Consider the following 23176-nt stretch of genomic DNA (forward strand, 5'->3'; position numbering starts at 1 on the left):
AGGGTTCTACTAAGGTATCCTCAATAGCTCAACCGGTAAAGGAGTGGACTGAAAACCGAAAGGTCGACGGTTCAAACCCCGCCCGTTGCACTATTGTCGTACCTACTCCTAGCACAAGCCTGATGCTTAGTTGGAGAGGAAAGGGGAATATTAGTCATTTAACATGGCTAATATTCTTTTTTTTTTTTTTTTTTTTTTAAAACTATTTTGACAGTAGGTATTGCAACACAAGCTGCAAAGATACGAACAAGGTGACACAGTGAAAATGCGAAAAAAGCACGTCTAAATCTATAAAATCGCCTGGAAAACGTTCCAGGTAAAACTACCAAAATGCTAGAGTATACCACTTTATGCACCAACTACCGAGAAAAACTACGAAAAGATGTACGCATTTACGCCTTTTTTCTGTGGATATGAGGTCAATAAATGCAAAGTAAAATTTTTGATTGTCGCTTCAAAACGCTTTGACTCTGTGCCAGTATGAATCGAGCTTTACTCTTTGATGTAGAGCAGCAATATGAAATGGGAACGCTATTAATTATTATAATTGTTGTAATTAAATTTTTATTAAGGTTAAATGTTGAATGAGTGTATTTTATGTGCCACAGATTTGAAAGGCTTTTCTTACTGCTTAATATAACATCGAAGAAAGATGTACAAGATAGCGGCTAATGATGTTATCAACATTCGGACGTTTTGTTTGTCTTCTTCATACGTTTACACTGCATTGTTATTAATTTAACCAAAGAAAAATACGTCATCATCATCATCATCATCAGCCTGTGGACGTCCACAGCTGGACATAGGCCTTCCCTAAAGAGCGCCACCACACCCGGTCCTCAGCCTTCCTCATCCAGCCACTTCCCGCCAGCCGCTTTATATCATCGGTCCATCGTGCTGGAGGGCGAAAAAACGTACGTTATGATAATTGTAACTGCTCAAAAACGTCGACTGTCTTCTAAAAATATGACAATAGAAACTCCGGTTATGTTCACGATAACACCGGTTGTACAATAAAACCTGTAATCCTTATAAGCTCCGGAGTTATACCAAAACCGGAATTCCGGAGCTCAAACCCTAATGAATTTTCAATTTATCGTATTTAGCAAAATACCTTCTTAGTTTTAAGTGTAGGATATTTTTACACCTGGCGTTCCTTGTTTAGCGTATCTTTACGCAATGCGGGCAGGCCTGCCAATTGACGTCACAATGAGACAACAAATCGTATGTTCGTCGGTGTTGCGACTTGCGGGTTCGTATTGTTTCCATTGATCGATGATTGCTCTATAAAGTACTCCCACTCTGTTACGTTTACAAAATAGCTCGTTTTGTTTATTGTTTTTTAGGGTTCCGTAGGTAACTCAAAAGGAACCCTTATAGGATAGCTTTGTTGTCTGTCTGTTTGTCCGTCCGTCTAGCCGTCTGGCCGTCTGTCCGTCGTGTCTGTCAAAAACCCATAAGGTACTCATAATATTGTTTCCATTGATCAATGATTGCTCTATAAAGTACTCCCACTCAGTTACGCTTACAATTTTAATAGCTCGTTTTGTTTATTGTTTTTAGGGTTCCGTAGGCAACTCAAAAGCAAAAAGGAACCCTTATAGGATCACTTTGTTGTCTGTGTTTGTCCGTCTGTTTGTTGTGTATGTCAAGAAAATCTATAGGGTACTTTCCCGTTGACCTCTAAGAATCATGAAATTCGGCAGGGAGGTAGGTTAGGTAAAGGAAAAAAGTGTGAAATTTAGGGTTCCTTCACAATTTTTTTTCAAACAAGTTCACGAAAAAAATTTACTGAATTAAATATAGATCACGCAGTCCATCATTAACATACCTTGTACCTACGATGGTACGGAACCCTTCGTTTGTGTAACCGATCATGTTATCAGGTACTTAATTAAATTTAAATAGCGCTAATGTTGATCGATTGAAATTAATTTGCATAATTTGTTATGTTAAGTAGGTACTCGTCTCGACATTGTCGGTGGTCTTCGGTTTAAATATTAATTGAGGAACCCCTTTCTAAAACACTATTTATTTAATAAAAAATTATCTATTGCACTTACGAAATACAAAATTACTACTTTTAAATCTGAACATTAATTTTCAATTTACAAGTTCATTTATTTTCAAATAAATCACGTTTAAGTATCTAAATATATAACAAGTGTAAATTAAAAATTTATAACACCCCCGACAAGTGAAGGTTACAGTAACTAGAAAAGAGCTGATAACTTTCTAACGGCTGAACCGATTTTCTTGGATTATAGCTAAGAACACTCTCGATCAAGCCACCTTTAAAAAAAACTAAACAAAATCGGTTTATTAGTTTAGGAGCTAAAATACCACAGACAGATGCACAGATTCTTATAACACCCTTCTTTTTGGGTCGGGGTTAAAAAGAAAAGGTGACTGGCTGACTGATCTTTCAAATCAACGCACAGCTTAAACTATTGGACAAATCAGGCTGAAGTTGGCACGCACTAAAGCTATTAATATGACGTCTGTATCTGCTAAGAAAGGATTTTTGGAAATCCAGTCCCGTAGGGGGTAAAATAGGGGTTTGGTGTAGTCCACGCGGACGAAGTCGTGGTCATTAGCTAGTAATATTTAATACTAATGAATAACCATAGGTACCTACTGTACATAGGTATATGTATACGTAAGTAATAAGAAAATAACGAAATAATACTCGATCTCCACAAAATAAGTACAGTTATTCTACTCAACTCCATAAAAGTGAAACAATTTTAAAAAGTTGCAAAAGAAGACGTTGGTGGTCTGGGTAGCCTCTATATACAGTGTATTAATAAAATTTTATGTCCTTAACAAATTAATTATATTATACATTATACAACTATAAACAATGATTGGATATAAACATTTGTAGCTGTCAATAAAAGGCTTATATTTGTACTTAACAACAATGTAATAATTATAATTGGACCGTGACATTTCGATATGTAGGGATTGGTAACGGTAATGCTCATTAATACTTAATTGTGAAGGTTAACAAAAGTAAGTCAATAATATCCCTTTTTAACTGTATTTTAGTCGAAGGTCTTGTATTGGTCACACAACGATAGTGACCAGCCGGGTTCATTTGGGTGTGATCTGAGAAATATACGGTGCGCCCCTTTGACGGCACTCGCGTAACTCTTATCGCTTAGAGAGACATAATATTAGGGTTTACGCGATAGAAAGAGAGGCGTTTTTAAACCCCGACCCAAAAAGAGGAGTGTTATGTTTGACGTGTGTATGTCTGTGTATCGGTCTGTGGCATCCCAGCTCCTAAACTAACGAACCGATTTTAATTTAGTTTTTTTTTGTTTGAAAGGTGGCTTGTCTTGATCGAGAGTGTTCTTAGCTATAATCCAAGAAAATCGGTTCAGCCGTTTGAAAGTTATCAGCTCTTTTCTAGTCACTATAACCTTCACTTGTCGGGGATTTTATAAATTTTTAATTTACACTTGTAATAAAAACAACCTCAACTCATAAGATCTGACTTTATTCCATCTATGCAATGCTTAATAAACTTTGAAAACATAATAATAAGCTCCAATCTTTTCTGCTTCATATCAATAACTCCGCTTTTCTTCCGGCCATTTCTCATCTGTCCTCTCATACTCCCTCCTTTTTTTTAAATTCAACTCTAGGCAAAGGTATATCGCTAACACTTGTGTACCTATGCAGCACTGTGTACTCTGAATTGTACTTTATTATGTCGCAACAAATGTACCTACTATTTTATGTGACAGAAGGTTAAAATTGGTACGTACCTACCTTTGCAGAAAGGTAGGTATACAAATAAATACCTAACCATTCTGCAAAGAATATTTCTTGCTAGCTCAGATGCGGAACGAGGAATATATACCTATTCGTAATAGAACTACTACCACAGTTTAACGAAATACTACTCAAGGCTGTGCTACTACTATAGTTTATCTAATTTTTGGTCTTGTTGAAGGGGCCCCATGAGCACATGAGTAGATCCATGAACTAAGATAGCTACCCTTCGAAATCCTTGCTTGATTGTGGTGATGTTTTGGACAGGGTCTTGCTGTAGCTTTCTAGAGATGCATTGATTGAATTTGTATCCATTGAAATCGATATTACTTAATATTCGCTAAAATCGAGAGCAAGACAAAACCTACAAACTCTATAACTCCGATACATATTTAAAATACTTATACCTATATACAAGATCGGTATGAACCAATATCGAATCCTTTAAGTAAAGGCTATTTTAATACTGGTTTTTATCTGGAAATTACTGGTTATTTGGATATTATGTAAATGTTTAGAGGTAACTTCAATATTTTTTACAACCAGGAAAGGAAGTTAAAATAAGATAAGTTAAGAGGTGCCATATTACCGCTGATAAGGTGTTTAAAAGCAATAAAAAATATCGTTTACTTATCAATACTTCGAAACACAATTCGATAATAACGAACATAACCTGAAAGCGAGCACGATTTTAAAAGCACTGAAATGGACATAATATGCCAATACGCTAGAAAAGGTGTGCCATACAAAACGATAAGTTTTTTTGTGCCAATTGGAATCGCCCGGCCGGCACCGATCTCATCGGGAATTAAAATTGACACTTCGTGTCAAACGGTCTTAGTGTTGAAAATATTGATTTATGCCAAAGTTTACGATAGTTAGGAAACTTCTAACTAAACGTCCAGGCTTCAACGACACTGGCAGGCGTCAAACGTCAGTAGATTTGTCGCAGGTAGCCCTAAAATAGCTCTATTTTTCTTTTATTTTACGTCACCATAGCCAAATTTTCACATATCATCGATTCAGGATCAAACCGAGAATTCTCTCACTCTAGTTCGCTGTGATAGATGTCTCATCACTAACATTTAGTTCCGAGTATGCTCACAATATGACGCTCACTGCTGCTATCAGCGCCAAAATGGCAAAAATCAAGTTGCTTCAAAAAAAATGTCGGCAAGCGCAAGTCCAGCGTACCCACTTGTATTAGTAGAGGTCAGTGTTGGGAATAAATTTAAAAGTGAATGTCCTTCCTTATTACTTAGTTCAGTTTAATAGGCAATTTCATCAATCATTTTACGATTCCGAATCAATCGAAATGTTTTTCGAAAATCGTGCACGTGTAAATAATATCGAAATAAAAAGCGTCAGTTAATATAAAACCATATAAAACAGAAAGTAGGGGCTGTAAAAATGTAATCGGGTTTCGAGAAAGTCGAGCGATTTTAGGTCACAAGCATTCACATGACAGTTTTTTTATGGAGTCATCAGATTCGTGTATCAAACCAAAGAAAGCTAGTATTTGGCTTGAAAAATTTTTGAAAGCTCTTAAACTCAATTAAAACTTTAAAAAAGTGAACCGACTTCAAAAGCACTGAAAAGAATTAAATAATGTTTAAATTATTACTTTCGAACCAATTAACTCTAAACCTATAAACAGAAGTCAAAACTTGTACTTATTGCAGTTAGTTGTTGACACCGGCGAATTCGGTATTTTTTAACCCCCGACCCAAAAAGAGGGGTGTTATAAGTTTGACGTGTGTATCTCTGTATCTGTCTATGGCATCGTAGCTCCTAAACTAATGAACCGGTTTTAATTTAGTTTTTTTATTTGAAAAGTGGCTTGATCGAGAGTGTTCTTAGCTATTAATCCAAGAAAATCGGTTCAGCCGTTTGAAAGTTATCAGCTCTTTTCTAGTTACTGTAACCTTCACTTGTGGGGGATGTTATAAATTTTTAATTTACACTTGTTACCCGACTGCTCAACGCGAAGTTCTTGGCTTGGATTAAGGATTAGTCTTTTGATCTTAGTTTTTTGGTTGTCTACTCTAGAGTAGAATTTATTGAATGTCACAAACAGTAAAACTTGTAGCGTAAGACATCCTTCAGTCATTTACATTTTAGTGCAGGACGTTCACTTTAACTTATCCCCTGACCTTATGTTGGCACCATTGCAAATCACACAATAATAAACCCTAATTTCCTAGGAATAAAGCAAACTAAGCAATGATGGTGCCAACATGACGGCAGGGAGCCAGTTGTAGTGAAAATCTATAGCATTCAATATTCAAATGTACAACTATACTAATCTTTTGAAATTGAATTGATAACCTTAACTTGACAGTGACCTGTCCGACATAGATAAACCAACATAATAAACAACAGCTGTTATGTAATAAGTAGCTATTTAATTTTAGCAGTGGAACATGCAATGCATTTTACGGTGCTTGTTAATTTGCACAGTTAATTCGTACGAGTGTAGTATTTAGTTAGACTCCGCCCTATCCGAAACTATCCAAAACTTTTATTACGGATTCATTTACGGTTACGGATATTTTTTTATTTCGGATATCCGATAGTTTCGGTTACGGATATGGATATCCATAACAACACTAATACATACCTACTACTGACAGACTTTTGACTATTACCACTCCTGAGAATAGCTAGGTACCTACATTTTTCATTTTGATTTCTTCGATATTAATATATTTAATGTTCTCTACTGCGTTTTCAATATATTTATTAGCATAACCGGCCTTTGTAAATTTATCATTTTTCGTAATTCAAAGGTCAGAAAGTCCAGCAGATAACGAACAAAGATAGGTATTGCAAAAGTTGTGAGAAAAAAATATAATTAATGATCGTTATGTCAACGACCTTATGAAAGGAAAGGAGAGGAACGAGGAGCCGTCGATCGGCGCTGGAAAGGCTACAATCACACTAGCGACTTATCGCTCGACAGCAAACTTTTAAGTTTAGATTTTTACGGCTATACTCACGTATTTAGTCGACGTAAGCCCAACTAGTTTCGAACCCATCCGGCGTCCTTTTTCATAGGGACATCGCTATATTTATAAAAGAAATCACTCACGATAGTTTAAACTTTAAAATAGCAAACCTTTTGCTGAACGAAATATTGAGCTATCTACTAACCTAGTATTTTGTAAGCAATAACCACATAATTCAGAATATGTATCGAATACCTATCGAAATTTTAAAGAAGCGCATGATTGTCGCTCACATGGGTTCCTATGCAATGAAACATAATATTATATTTAGTGTGTGTGCTAGTAATAAAACAAACGTACTTGTATAATGTTACGGAAAAATGCCTCGCTTTATTCGTTTAGGGTTTGTACAGTGCATACCAATCAAATCAATATAAGATAAATATATCAATATAAGAGAAATCTGTCAAGCGAAGGGTTCACTTTTTATTTTATTTTTAATTTTTTTGCAGCCAATTTGAAATGTTTATTATTTGTTGTTATTGCGGCAATATAAATACACATTCCGTGATTTATATCTAAGTAAAGCGGTGAGAGCCTAGTGGCTAAGATCTGTCTCCTATTTGGGGGTACCGGGGTTCGATCCCGGGCCTTCCAAACAGGGCCGACGATGGATTGACATTGTTAGACAATAAAAATTGTTAGATCAAATCTGGGCTGGTGTTTTTGAAATTAATTTTTGTCATGCCGCGCCTCCATGGAGATTTAAAGTTTTGCAACTAAAAGTCCCTAGTGTGATCTGACCATAATCTGACATTAACGTTCCCGTTGAACTCGATGGAGTCCGAAACCTTACACAATTCCCGCCAACTTTTTAGTTTTTTTTTTCCATTCTCTCCTGTGGCCAGTGATCCAGTTTGCGGCCAGTTTTGTAACGTTTCTCGCTCGCATTTTGGACGATTTTCGTCAGCGATGCCGAGCGGATGCGAAAGCAAGTTCTACAGTGCAGTCTGACTTCGATATTACTGATATCGATAAAATTTAGCTCTTTATTTTTTTTAAAGTAGTATAGACCATGATTACTCAAAGCTTGCACTTGCACTTGGCGCTCTCGCGATTTATGATCGTACTATCATTAATTGCCACGGGTTTTACTTCATACGCATTGATTTTTCCAAATCGATCTCTAAACTTAGTACTTATAGTATTTTACGTCTCACTAACGTTGGTAAAATTCGAGCGTCGAAACGAAGAGCCTCAATAGCTCAACCGGTAAAGGAGTGGACTGAAAGCCCGTTGCACTATTGTCGTACCTACTCCTAGCACAAGTCTGACGCTTAGTTGGAGAGGAAAGGGGAATATTAGTCATTTAAAAAATGGCTAATATTCTTTAAAAAAAAAAGAAAAAAAAAGAAAAAAAAGAAATTAGAGTTCTTGTCAGGTCAAGGTCACGGGTATGGCTTGAATGCGTTGTCTTTGCGTGGGAACTTGGGCTGAATGAGTATCACGAGAAATCAGAGAAACCGAAATCGATATGTCATATTTATCGATATATTTACCAAAATCAGAGTTCCTGGACCCCTCCCTACAAGACCACAGCACAGATTTAAAACGGTGTAGCAAGTCAAGGTCACAGGCGCGGGTTGAATGCGTACTGTTTGTTCTCACGGAACGCTCTCGTATCCTTTAATTAAATCCTTCGCTTTGTCGTGACGGCAATGTTTTATTAAAGTTTAAAAATAAAAAATAAAAAATCTTCTGTGCCTCCATTTTCAGATTTTGATAGATTAGGTAGATAAAGCTTTTTGTCATCCAAAAGAATATTAATAGCACATAAACTTGGGTTTATGTGCTTGGTAAGGAGTTCAATCGGAAAGATTTGAAGTGTTGTCGAATTTCAGTGCCACGTTTATCTTTATTTTTAGCCAGGGCTTTATCAATTTAAGCCTTTAACCGAGGTAACTTTAAGCCCTTAAGCCTTTAATCGAGGTTACTCTTTTCGCACTACATTTGATCAGAATCCGAGAAAACTCAGATCGAATCCGGATATCCGGACAAACCCGATTCGAGAATTCTCGGACTTGGATCGGATGCAGTGCGTAAAGAGCCTAATGTATCGTTCCACGAAAACGCCACCTGACAAGATGTGATGTCATGTCTGTCGAAAGATATTGCTTGCGTTTGAAGATCGCGTGTAATTATTGCTGTAAAAATGTAGAGTGGGCTTAACTACTCGAACACGTGGGCCGGAAATAGTTGGCACTAGCTAGGTAATCTGTAGTTCGCGGCAGGTCGACATGGCAATCGGGGTGTGAGGCGGGGGGGACGCCCCGCACACCCGCACGTCACCCGCACTATCCCGCACCGGGTTAGCACGGGGGCTGTGCGGGTGTGCGGGGCGTCTCAACCCGATCGCTATCTTGACCTGTCACGAACTATAGCTATAGTCTTGACAGGAAGAAGAGCTAGCTAGTATAGTAGTAGTAGTAGTAGTAGTAGTAGTAGTAATAGGTACCTTATTCTAGACTAGCTATAGTCTAGAATAAGGTACCTATTAGGTATCGCTTAAAAATATGTTCGTCTTGCTAAACTCAACGCATGAAAATTGAAGAAAACTTTCATAAATTATATAAATCTAGTACAATTGGAAAGAAAAAGACAATTTCAAAATTACTGAATTATTTCAGGATTTATTAAGAGGAGCAGAGGGTTTTAGTTTTAAACTTTATACGGCACCTAGTTCCTAATTATTATAATTTCTAAAAAAGCCGCTTTGATGGCACTGCTAGCCATCGCGCCATATGACTTGCTAGAATTGGCTGGGTAGGTATATTTTGTATTCTACGATTCTGTGTACGTAACCTTAATAACAATTAATATCTATAATTTAAAAGCCGTTACCATTAATTAAATACTAAATTGCAACACTCATTGCGTGTAATTTGTTTACATTATTTGCAATGCATCGGTAGGTATAGCATTCAATCAATTTTAATTAACCTACGACATTGACAGTAACTTAGTACCTAATCGCGAAAATGACTTTTATCACTTGGGCATAAGAACTACTATCATTCAATGTTACAATTTTTCAATTACAGTAAAGGGTCAAGGTATAACGTGATTAAACTCTCGATAACTCGAGAAAATATACAACGTAGGGTCATTCGTACAATAGATACTTTGTATTCAGAAGTTAGTCTTCCAAAAATCCTCAGTGCTTGAAGATCAAATTCAAATTCAAATTCAAAATATTTTTATTCAATTAAACTTTTACAAGTGCTTTTGAATCGTCAAAATAATCTACCGCTGGTTCGGAATGCTGTTCCTACTGAGAAGAACCAGCAAGAAACTCGGCGGTTGCTCTTTCCAAGTGTTCAATTTACAATAATATACTGTACTATACAAGTCATCTACAAAGTCTTCGAACAGTGCATGTTGCCTGCAGTATGTAACTTCCAAACTTGTTAAATTAAGAAATACGAAACTTATTATTCAATCAAATGAGAATCAAACTACGTGACTACGACTACTGTGAAAAAAAGCTGTGGAGCGCGCTAGTGTTTCTTCTCTGATTTTCTTTCCTGATTTAAGAGTATTTTAGACAGTGTGCATAAACCCTAACTTGGTACCGTTATTGTATTTTGTTTCTATTTAGTTTCAGTTCATCACTGTCACTTTACTTAATTGACGACGTCTCTTAAATGTTGTAACAGTTTCGAAATGTATGATAGTGTACCAACGGTGTATCATTAAAATTTCACCAAGTGTCTTACTTATAATTGTATAGTTTAGTTTAGTGATAAGTGTGTGTTGTCATGTCTACGACTCTACAGGGTGTAACCAGAACGCCAGCAAAAACGAAGACAGGTGATAGTATTGATGATTATTATGTTTGTATGTAGGTGTTATGTAGTATGGCTGAGTTTGTTGTGGGCTCTTCTTAGACTTGGGCGCGTTTGGAACCCTTGTAGCTTTAGTTTAAGTTACGTAATTAATTATCACCACTATATCGTACAAATTTAACAAGTTCGACCATCAAAAAGAGTACAATTGTACCTACTTCGAATAAATGATTTTGACTTTGACTTTGACTATTAATAAGATACCATAAAAAACTACGAAAAAAATTTAAAAGTTCACAATCTATTGCAAATAAAACATCTGACTGACGCTAGAGGTCAACGAACGTTACTTAAAAAGCCACTCGGCGTCAATACCGCGTCGTGGGACGGGCATTAATCCGAGTTTTGGACGCTATACATTGCGGGTTTGAAAAATACTAAACCACTAAAACTACAACATTAGGCAAATGATTATTGCCATTGGATTGTGTTTGGGTAGTGTAAAAATAGCCTATATAATAAAATTTTTGCTAGCGTTCTGTTTACACCCTGTATATCAATGCACAATTTTGAATACAGTAATTAATTTGTGCCACATAGATTCAGCGTCTTGATTCTTGAATCAAGTTCTGTAAGTGGGTCATATTTTGTTCGGCGCAAATGCAAGAGAAGTTTGTACGACTTGTTCCGAACTTTATCGGTATTCGGTAATCGGATTCTATAATTTTATATTGGTAATCAGATACCAAAATCATCTGAAAGGTTAAGCTTTATCGATCAAGTCTCAATTACAACAGCACTAAAGTCGTAATTAATGATTTTATTAGCATTGTGACCCAGAGCTTTGAGTTTCAATATTTATTTTAAACTAGCTGACGCCCGCGACTTCGTCCGCGTGGATTTAGGTTTTTCGAAATCCCGTGGGAACTCTTTGGTTTTCCAGGATAAAAAGTAGCCTATGTGCTAATCCAGGATATTATCTATCTCCATTTCGAATTTCAGCCAAATCCGTCCAGTAGTTTTTGCGTGAAGGAGTAACAAACATACACACACACATACAAACTTTCGCCTTTATAATATTAGTGTGACTAGATGATGCCCGCAACTTCGTCTGCGACTGACTGACTCTTCAGATTTCAGAGACTGAAAAGCCTGAAGAATTAGAACTTATATTACAGACTAGCTAACGTCCGCGACTTCGTCCGCGTGGATTTAGGTTTTTCGAAATCCCGTGGGAACTCTTTGGTTTTCCAGAATAAAAAGTAGCCTATGTGCTAATCCAGGATATTATCTATCTCCATTTCGAATTTCAGCCAAATCCGTCCAGTAGTTTTTGCGTGAAGGAGTAACAAACATACACACACACATACAAACTTTCGCCTTTATAATATTAGTGTGACTAGATGATGCCCGCAACTTCGTCTGCGACTGACTGACTCTTCAGATTTCAGAGACTGAAAAGCCTGAAGAATTAGAACTTATATTACAGACTAGCTAACGCCCGCGACTTCGTCCGCGTGGATTTAGGTTTCGAAATCCCGTGGGAACTCTTTGATTTTCCGGGATAAAAAGTAGCCTATGTACTCATCCAGGATATTATCTATCTCCATTCTGATTTCAACCAAATCTGTCCAGTGGTTTTTGCGTGAAGGAGTAACAAACATACACGCACGTACACATACACACAAACTTCGCCTTTATAATATTAGTGTGATAGTGTGATCTCTCCATTGACTTGAAATCTATAAGCGGGTGTTAGTATTATAGATATGAATTCCAGTAGATCTATTTGTTCTTTTTAAGGTACGGAAAAATATGGCAAGTGAAAACAGTGTCAAAGCTTCATACGCATTACTTTCTCAGACACAATTTCCCTTGATCGAGGTACCTATACTCGTATATCTTTAATTTAGCGCCTTATTTGAAATAGCGTTTCATGATCACCGCAGGCCGTTGTCTCCTGCGCCCTTGTGTTCCGGTTCAGCTGTCTTTTGATACGGAATTGAGAGGTTTTGTGCAATCCACTGCAATTTTCTTGTACAATTTCACTGATCATGCATATTTATCGTTTGTGGATTTCTTGGGTCGGTTTTGTTTTTATATGTAGACTATGGTACCAATTCTGTTTTCTTTCTCTAAACTAAATTTAGAGTCATCTTTTTCTTTTTAATATTGCCCTTTGCTAGAACGGAACATGAATTTTACATTTTAAAGATTCTAAAATTTTAGTGCACGCTACAAATTTAGTTAATAGGCTCGCGACTGGCAGCTAAAGTCACGAGCTTTGACAGCTCTAAATTAAATTTAAAACTGTCAAACTGTGTCTGTCTTTTTCATATTACATTAGCAAAAAGAGGATGCGAATGTTGCATCTTCGGATAGTTTATAAAATTCACACACTAATTTTGATTGAACATTGTAAAAGTGTACCTCAACCTATTTTACAAATAGGTAGTTTGTTTGAACCCTAAGACCATTCAAATTTTTCTCCTGGAGTCAGAAGCAGTAATTTTTATAAGAAGGCCCCAAAGAATATATGTATATCTATCGCATTTACAATATTAGTGTGGATATTTTGAGTATAATATTGCAATCTTTTGACTCTGAAAATAAGATGAAAGTTTTTGTGATCAAAAAAAAAGGAGTGTACATATTCATCATTTTGCTGGCCTTGCTTGACCTTTACATTTGATTTTCTATTCGCCGTAACCTAAAAACGTTATGGCAACAAAAACCGAGCTATGCAATCGCTCAGCGAATATCTCAAAGGGCCATTTGGAATTTTCGTCGTTTGTCTGTCGAAGCGAGGCTGAGTTGAACGCCGCGGGTCGACGCGTGATGGAATGCCCCAGAATCGACTGCAATTGTTGTTTGTTGTTGCCAAATAACTGTTGTTATAATGTCGTTCGTCTTGTTATGGTTGCGTTATGCCGTAACCCGTACTTAGGCTGTAATTCGAAATGACTTCACTGGATTTGTTCAGTTAGAGACTGAACAAAGACAATGTAACAAAGTCCATAAAGCGGAATTCACTATACGAAATTAGTGGCATGAAATTAGTTTTACAACATTAATTTTACTATCAGTTGCATGTGTAAACGTCTAATTTCGTAATGCATGCATTGTCGGATTACCTAGTATTAAAATCTTTACTTAGCCAAAGAAAGCAAAATTACTGTTTGTTATAATGATACTTGATATTGTCTGCGACTTCATCCGCGTGGGATTCCGTTTTTAAAATCCCGTGAGAACTTTTTGATTTTCCGGGACAAAAAGTAGCTTATTCTTACCCGAAGATGGAAACAAATAGATACACTTTTGCAACATACAGATAATAAGTCTACAAGAAAGCACATCATAGGTCGGGATAGATATATAATTATTGTTGTAATAATATGTAATATGTACAGTATAATGTTTTATTTAATTTTTCTTTCTGTTTCAGGTAATGCATCATCGCTATTTAAAGGAAACATATAAACATCGGTGGGAACGTTAGGTATAGGTACCGGATATTATTTACTCTGCTTCCTTATTATTGACTTATTGTAACAATACTCGTAATTCATAATACATTATTTCAGTGATGTATGACTAAAGAACAAAAACAAATAAGTAGTAACTATGTAAGTAATACTGTTCGATTTTTTTTTTATCGCGTGGAGGAAAATGACGTCTGACATGCTCTATATTTTATATCGGTCAGAAATTATCTCGATTTGTAACAATATAGTCTTCATCAACATAATTTATGTACATAACCGTTTCAGTTACAGGCCCGTATTATTATTATTTTTGATAGATTAGAACCTCTGTGAATAATTATTACCTATGTTATCAATCTGTACCTCAGGTTAATTACCTAATAGCTGTTAAGAGGGATCTCTCCGTCACTCGTTTCATACAACCGTAGTTCCAATTTCATTTGAATATTAAGCAACCAAAGTCCATGAAATTTTGCAGACATATTCTAGAAACTAATATCTATGTCTGTGGTTTTCCAGATTTCTGTTAAAATATTCGGTTTCAAAGTTTCGCGGTCTTAAAAAAATTCATACAAGTCTTTGAGCCCCTGTAATTTTAAAACTACATATTTTTAGAAAAATCTAAAACACCACAGGGACAGATATTAGTTTCTAGAATATGTCTGCAAAATTTCATGGACTTTGGTTGCTTAGTATTCAAATGAAATTGGAACTACGATTGTATGAAACGAGTGACGGAGAGAGCCCTGTTAATAAAATCAAATAAAAAATATATAATGTTTATTAAATCAACGCAACATTATTAAACATATTAGTAAAACATTGTTATTCGTTGAGTACAACAATAAAATGCGTTTGAGGTTAAAAGGTCTATCACCCATTTGTCCACATTACTATCATTCTGTTTGTAAAACAATAATTGCTCTTGGTTTTAATTGAATATTAAAGATAGAGCTGCTCGATTTAGGTAGGTAAGTAATGGCGCAGATTCTATTGTCTTTCTCTAAACTAAATTTAGAGTATTTGCATCCTCCTCCTTTTAGTATTGCGAGAAAAGGACGGAACATGAATTTTACATTTAAAGACTCCAAATTTTACTGCACGCTATATATTTAAACAATAGGCTCGAGGTTTGAGAGCTCTAAATTAAATTTAAAACTGTCAAACTGTGTCCGTCCTTTTCCGATTACATTATTAAGAAAAGAATACAAATGCTCTAAAATCAAGTTGCCAATAGAATCAGTACCATTATTGATAATAATTGAGATCAAAATAATTAGAATAATAAAATATTGTTACAATACAAAGAATTGCCATTTTCTTATGGTACGTTTTATTATTATAACAGGTATTATGTTAGGCCCTAGGGAAAATCTAAGATCCCAATTCTAAACCAAAACATTTTTAATATGAAAAGAACTCAATGGTTCACATGTATTTCCTTACTCTACCTACTTATTCAAATCTAGTAAATAAATATAGCTTTGTATTTATATGTGGCTCGGTGCCCATTCTCGTAGCATCAGATTCCTTGGCGATGATAGTCAGTAATGTAATGAAGCAGTGATAGCTCACTTGAATTACTAGCTCAGTGTCAGCTTGCTTTATTATTAACTGCACAGGTAGATTTGCTTATTACAGCTGAATTATGCGTGTTTTGATAGGTGGAGAGGTATGTCTGGACATATATTTTAAAACGGTACTGTAACTTCTAGTTTATTTTTAGTTGTTTTTGTTGTAGTAGGTCAGAAATGTAATGGCGTTATGGCTTCCTCTTAATAGGCAGAAAGAGACAACATGGCAGAATAGGAAGACTTGCTAATGTCTTCGTGTTAATTTTTTCGTCTTACGGTGGCTTTTGAATTTCAATATTTGGCCAGCTCTATTTAAACATTTTAATATTTGACAAATCGATTACAATGATTATGATTTCTCAATATATTGTGCGATCGACTTTTTGTTCAGGATTCAAGTTCAAGATTTTTTTATTTGAAGAAACATTTTTTACAGTGAGATCTTATTAAGTAGGTACATATTGTCCAGTAGAAATGTTTCACCTTATATAATCAGGCATGCAAAACTGTTCTTTGAATTCATTAAACTAAATTACATTATTACATTAAATATATCACATGTCAAATTATAATCATTACCCAATTATTATTTTAGTAAGTCAAAAAATAAATAATATTATAGCAAATAGAATAATCACATCAAGTCAATAAATATTATATCAAATAACTAAGATGTTGCGATACATCCGCATTCCGCACGTGTCTTGGACGCCATTCGGAATCGCGACTAGTGGTACAGTATCGTAGGCAAAGCTACACGTGGGCCAGCGACGTATTTTTTTCTTGCCATAAAGCTCCATTATATCATGGCAGCTTTATTGCTACTACGATGTAGCCTATGGGCTAATAAGTAATATTATTCTAGCTTGAACTTCTACTTATGATTAATTTCTAAATCTAATTTACAATCCATCAATAACTGTCCTTAGCTTATTCTAATATGCACTTACAATTCACTATGTTATTGTGACCGAGCGACGTATGATGCTACTATGTATATGTATGACCAGCGGCGTGCAGGTTATAGAGGCATAAAAGCGCTGCTTACCCTGACTGAAATAGTTCTATGCTCAATTTCATCGTGATTAGGCAAATACCTACCTTATGCCTACCCTAGCTATAGATCCTGTGCACGCCACTGTGTATGACATTTTTGGGCGTTCGGCGTCGCTGATGCGTCGGTGCAAAAAGTCACGGTTGGCGTTCTCGTTTCAACCTGGTAAAAAAAAATCCGACGTATTGAGAACCTCCTTCTTTTTTCGAAGTCGGTTAAAAATGTGAGGTTTCTCCGAGAATTCTTATATTACTGCTTGGTAACGGCCTCATTTTTGTACCAAATATAAAATTTGACACACAAATCCACTTTGTGACAGAAACAGGCACCTTGTCAGCTAAATCTTACAAACGTACAAACACTAATGTCTGTATAATCGTCAATGTATCGTATAAATAGTCCAATGAAGTGTAACTAGACGTGAAGTGGTGCCAAAATTCCTGGTTCGATCTCCGTTGTTTATTCTTAATAACATTGTACCGGCTTAGACCGACAAATACTTCGCGAGACAATGTTCACATTCAAAAATAATATTTACTTATAATATTCTGAAAAATTACGTTTTGAGCATGTTTTGAGCTAATTCTTTATGAAGTATGACCATTGAATGCCGCAATTTGGCTACTACATATTATGACTGACAACTTCAATTCTACTTATTTAAAAACGTTTTATTGTTGAATCTTGATTGAAGCTATCGTGAGCGAAACTATAATGAATAGTGAGAAACAAGACAGAACAAGACACGTTGTCTCTCTTTATACTGTTATTCTACATTGGTATATCGATCAGTAAAGCCTTTTGATATCTAATATGAAGTTATTAGACGAAGGTGTAACTATAATTGCCTTAATAGTAAACACACAATCAAAATAGGAACGACTGTGGCCCTATGATTTATACCCCTATAAACCTACTCCCATAAACCGTCATCACATAATGATAATCATGACCTACGCTGCGCCGACCTTTTACGGCGTGTACATTGACTTTGACACAAAACCAACAGCATAAGCAAAGGCGATAATTAATTAGAGCGTGCCCACACCTGTAGACAATCTTTATTTCCATACTAATATAAAATGATAAAATGGTCTGTCTGTCATTTGAGAAAAACAGTGTGTCGTTTGCGTGAAAAGGTAACCATATCTTTTCTCGGCCTATCTGTTTAACACATTTTGACGAAATTTTGTACCAAGATAGTTTGCGTCCCGGAGATGGATATGGCTACTTTTTATCTCGAAAAATCAAAGAGTTCCCGCGAGATTTTTGAAACCATAATCAACCCGGACCAAATCTCTTTAAAGTATGTTATAAGTATAGAAGCAGGCGTTACTCTTTAAAGAAAACTAGAGATAATAATTTACAAATTAAATAGAATAGTAAACTCTAGTGATAGCTTAGAAGTTCATGAACTGTGGTTCAACTACGTGGTAGATATTACCTAGAAGTCGTTGGTCGGTATCTAGATACCTAGACCGAAAATTTTACATAATAATAACTTATTTTTATTTATCTTTTTTCTTTTGTTTGCCATAGATTCTTTAGTAACGTATTTTATAAAACAACTTGTCTCAAACCGACAGATGTTACGAGTATTTGCTAGTGCTATTTACATCTGTTTTATGTACGGGCGTCAAAGGTCCAATGTGGACTTATGAGCATAGTCAACGTTGGAAAACGTTATGTAATTGGACGTTGATTTGTTAACGCGCTGGCTGGATGGTCTTGAATGGAATTTATTGCGAGTTTGTGTCGCTGTTGACCGCGCGATTACCTATGTTAATTTTATAGTTTATACCTACGTTAAGTGCTTGAGTAAAATATCATTTTTCAATACATTGGCTCCTAAAGTGACTGTTATATATTCAGTGATATTCACCGTTGTGAATAATATGACTACTTATAAGTAACTAGAGGATGCCCCGACTTCGTCCGCATGGATTTAGGTTTTTAAAGATACCGTTTGAAAGATACCGGGAACTGTTTGATTTTCCGGGAGAAAAAGTTGCCTATGTCCATTACAGGGACGCAAGCTACCTCGGTACCAAACATACAAATCGGTTAAGCGGGTGGGTTTTTAGGAATCCCATGGGAACTCTTTGATTTTCCGGGATAAAATGTAGTCTAAGTCTTTCCCCGGAATGTATCCTAAGTCTGTACAAAATTTAATTAAAATCGGTTCAGCGGTTGAGCCGTGAAAGCGTAGCAGATAGACAGACAGACAGACACACTTTCGCATTTATAATATTAGTATGGATTTTTTTAATATATCATAATATTATACCAAAGTACATATACTTAATAACTTTATTCATCATCATTATTATCATCATCAACCCGTTGCCGGCTCTCTTCTGAGAGCATTTCACGTTTCAGAATGACAAGGTTTGACCATAATCTACTACGCTGGCCAACTGCAGATTGACAGAATGCCTTCAGACATGCAGATTTCCTCACGTTATTTTCAAGCTTTGAAAATTTAGAGGCGCGTGCCCTGGATCGTACCCCATACCTATCCATATAACCGAATAGGAAGTCTAAATCCACTAGGCCATCACCGTTTTTTTAATAGTAATAAAATGATAAGCAATTATTTATATTTATTAGGTACAGTAGACAACCAAAACAGCAGCTGTTTTTAAGCCGCTATATTTAGGCAATCCTAAATTCTATCCTTTAGTGCCTGGAAGACGGTACTAAGTGGTAATTTCAGAGGGCTCTTAAATATTTAAACAAGAGGAAATTAGAGCAAGCAGATAATATTTCAAAGAAAGTTGATATAAATTACAGAGAACCTAGTACCAAGCACATTTTTTTAGAAAACAATTGAACAATAATGAGGTAGGCCTTTGTTAGACTACAATCTTCTCATTAGTCTTTAAATTTTTTTTAAAAAGAATATTAGCCATGCTAATCATGACTAATACTCCCCTTTCCCCTCCAATTAAGCGTAAACCTTGTGCCAGGAGTCGGTACGACAATAGTGCAACGGGTGGGGTTTGAACCGCCGATCTTTCGGAATTCAGTCCGCTCCTCAACCGTTGAGCTATCGAGGCTCTCAAATGTCGCCAGGTGCGCTAGTATTTTTCGGAGACGTCTAAAGGGTGCTGTTTTAGGAACGGTCAGTGGGAGCTGTCATTAAAAAAATCGTCAGTGATTTAAATGCGGTACTGAATAGAGATGTCGGCCTTTTATTCGGGAGGTTGGGGTTTTCTATCCCCCAGGCACGCACCCCTAACTTTTATGGAAACATCTCTTTCTTCGTTCTCGTTTTCTAGTTCTCCATAATGTTCTCAGAAATGGGTGAAGTCTGCCAATTCGCACTGGGCCAGTGCACGGGACTGTGGCCTAAACCATTTTTATTCTGAGAGGAGACCCACGCTCAGTAATGAGCCGGCAATGGGTGAACGATGATGATGATGATGACTGAATAGAGCAGGATGTAAAAGATAAGTAAATATTGTAAAGAAACCAGTAACATTTACGCTTGTGTAATAACATAAAGCGTTCAAGGCTATAATTTTCACAGCACTAGAACATTATGATTAAATTTATGCGACGAGATAATATGTATTATATTCATCAATGATCATTGTCATTAGTTATTTGGACAATAACAGAGCGTCCTTCATCGCAATGGGAGCAAAAAGCCCGTAACAAAGGTAATATGTTTCGCGTCACCTACTAGTTTTTGTTAGATAAACATTAATTTGCGCAACTATGGGAAGGGTTACCATGAGTCTTCGCAAATTACACAGACTCGACATCCATCCAACACCGTTCCAATTCCAACTTTATTGGCCATAAGTGTACGACGCTTGGACCACGCGTCATGCACTTATTCGTAAGGAAACCTGGAAATCCGTAATGAATTTGTGAGTCAAGTCTGGAAATATGGTTAGCGTCGAGTCTGTGTGCAAAGACCTTAGCCTGTTAAACTTAGATCCCCCAACTAAATGAAAGACTTCAGTCAAAATAAGTCATTATGTCTTACATATTAACTATAATTATTTGGTCGGATCAAAATCACTTATTTAACCTAAAGATCGTATACACGATCGTAGCAAAATCTGTTTATTTCACCATAGCACATCCAGCGTATCTTTCAAGGGTGTTAGATATGTATCTGTGGTATCTGTAAGCAACGGATATAATGGCGGCCTCTGGGCTCTGCATATCGATGATACAGTTGAGAGTTTGTAAATTTTAATTCTTTAGCGTACAATGCAACCGAATGCCAGACTTTTCTGGCATCACGGTCGCGTGCCCTAAAGTCTGCTTTATAATCCCACTAGCGACCAGCCCCGGCTTCGCACGGGTGGACACTACCACGAAAAATCCTATCTATTTTCCGGGATAAAATATAGCCTATACAGATTCGGAAGAATCCCTCTAAGTAATGGTAAAAGAAATTTTGAAATCGGTCCAGTAGTTTTTGAGCCTATTCCATACAAACATACAAAAATACAAAGGTTTCCTCTTTATAATATTAGTATAGACTACCTTATGCCCGCAACTTCTTCAAATCCTTTCTTAGCGGATGTCTACGTCAGAATAGCTATCTGCATATTTTTCAGCCCCATCCGTTCATTAGTTTGAGCTGTACGTTGATAGATCATATTCAGGCAATCAGTCCCCGTTTCTTTTTATATCCCACACAATCTCGATCCATGGTAGTCCTACCATAGCAACTGGAGAAAAACTTTTCGTAAAGCGAGTACCTAATAGCATCTCGTTATCGACTTTGAAAAGTTCTTTGTAACTTTGGCCTCGCTTCTATTGCTCAAATATTTATCTCGTTCTGAGTCTTGGATACAATCGGTTTGCCTTTACGTCAGAGAGAATTACACGTGTTTCGTTTCATCAACTGTTTTGACTTTTACATGCCGTATCGTTATGTTGCCGTTCCATCATAATTTTCGTTCCCAAAATATTAAAACCAAGGTGAATTTTTTTGCAGAGACGCGGTGACGCTCGTACGAATTTCTCAAAGTGTCAACATTATTCAAGGGGCGGACCAACAAATTCCTGAAAGGCCGGCAACGTATCGGCGGTACCTCTGGTGCTGCAAATGTTCATGAGCGGCGGTAATCACTTAACATCAGGTGACCCGTCTGCTCGTTTTCTCGGTGTGAAATAAAGATTCAAAACAAACAAACAATCACCTACTCAATCTATTGGTAGCTCTCACAAATAATCTGTTGCTCCTTCCCTCTTCGAATACGAAGGTTAGACCCTTATTTTTATTTAGGGGAAGCGCCGGGATAAACAACCCTTAGGTATAACGTTGCACCACTTACAAAATAAACGTTTTTTCTTTTATTCTTTTCATACATGCACCACTAACTTGATACTATAACATAAACTTACCTAGAATGAAAAGACATTCAAAAAGGACAGCCCATCGCTACTGTAGGAATATTTTTCAGCCGTTCCTGCTGAGTAAGGTTACTGATAATAATAGTAGGTACTGTAAATCAAAACACGTTTAGCTTTGTGCAAACTCGAACGCAAATATTTGCTCAAATGCATCGCTTGATCAAAGTTCCACACTCGAGGCATAAGTGATAGAATTGGCACTTATTGGGTGCTTATTTGGACAACGGTCATTTACCTTAACGCGTACGGTAGCTGCGCTTGCGTGTCGTAATGAGTTTGACAAATATAATAAAATCAATACCGGCCAAGTTTGAAACGAATTTGCTTTGTGGGATCCGCATTTCGCACCTAAAATTAGGTATCATTGCTTATGTGTGTGTGTGTGTGCGCGCATGCGCGCGTGCGTGCGTGTGTGCGTGCGTACGTGCGTGTGTGCTGCAGTTTATTTCGTAACAATATAATGGTAACGTACTTATCTACTTACAGTCCAGTAAAACGTCAATACAAACGGGATTGTTTGTTTTAGTTTAGTTTGTGAAGACTGCCAATTCTCACTTGATCAGCGTAGTGGACTATGGTCTAAACCTTCCTCAATCTGATTTCAGTGAGGAGACCCGAGCTGGTAGTGGGTTGTATATCGTTAAACAATAACTGTAAACAACGTCGGTTATAAATTCTCTAAGCACATGCGAATATTTATTTAAATAGATTACGTGCTAACTCGTAACATGTCAATATTATTTTAACTGTATTCGATGAAATAACATTCATGAAGACGCGATTCGCGTACTTTGTTTCTAAATGGTAAACATTAAACATCGATATTGTAACCAAGCGAGCCGTAAGTTTGTGCACTATGAACTCCTATTTGCGTAGTGCATTCTAGAGATGGGTATTATTCACCTGAGTTATTCCAATTTTTAATCATTTTCATTTTTTGAAATTATTATTTTTATTCACAGTGATTTCACAGGTGATTTTTCACGAAAAGTGATTTTTCAATTTTCGCACTCACAATCTTTCGCTATATTAATTTAACGATGAACTATGATCAAGATCAATAGCTCTGATTGATTATTATAAACCACAAGTGGTTTTTCAAGGA

The 23176-nt window shown here is 36.4% G+C and overlaps 1 protein-coding gene and 1 long non-coding RNA gene across 11 annotated transcripts in view; both read left to right on the forward strand.

The window, feature by feature from the left end:
• Positions 1-23176, forward strand: part of LOC123879995 (rho GTPase-activating protein 23) — a 473286-nt gene that overhangs the window by 62795 nt on the left and 387315 nt on the right. The window lies entirely within an intron of this gene.
• On the forward strand, positions 541-15186 carry LOC123880159. Its single transcript, XR_006799172.1, has 3 exons — positions 541-552; positions 9210-9214; positions 15038-15186. It is a non-coding gene; the product is annotated as an uncharacterized LOC123880159 (long non-coding RNA).

The sequence above is a fragment of the Maniola jurtina genome, chromosome 3 (assembly GCF_905333055.1).
Source record: "Maniola jurtina chromosome 3, ilManJurt1.1, whole genome shotgun sequence".
Taxonomy (NCBI): Eukaryota; Metazoa; Arthropoda; class Insecta; order Lepidoptera; family Nymphalidae; genus Maniola; species Maniola jurtina.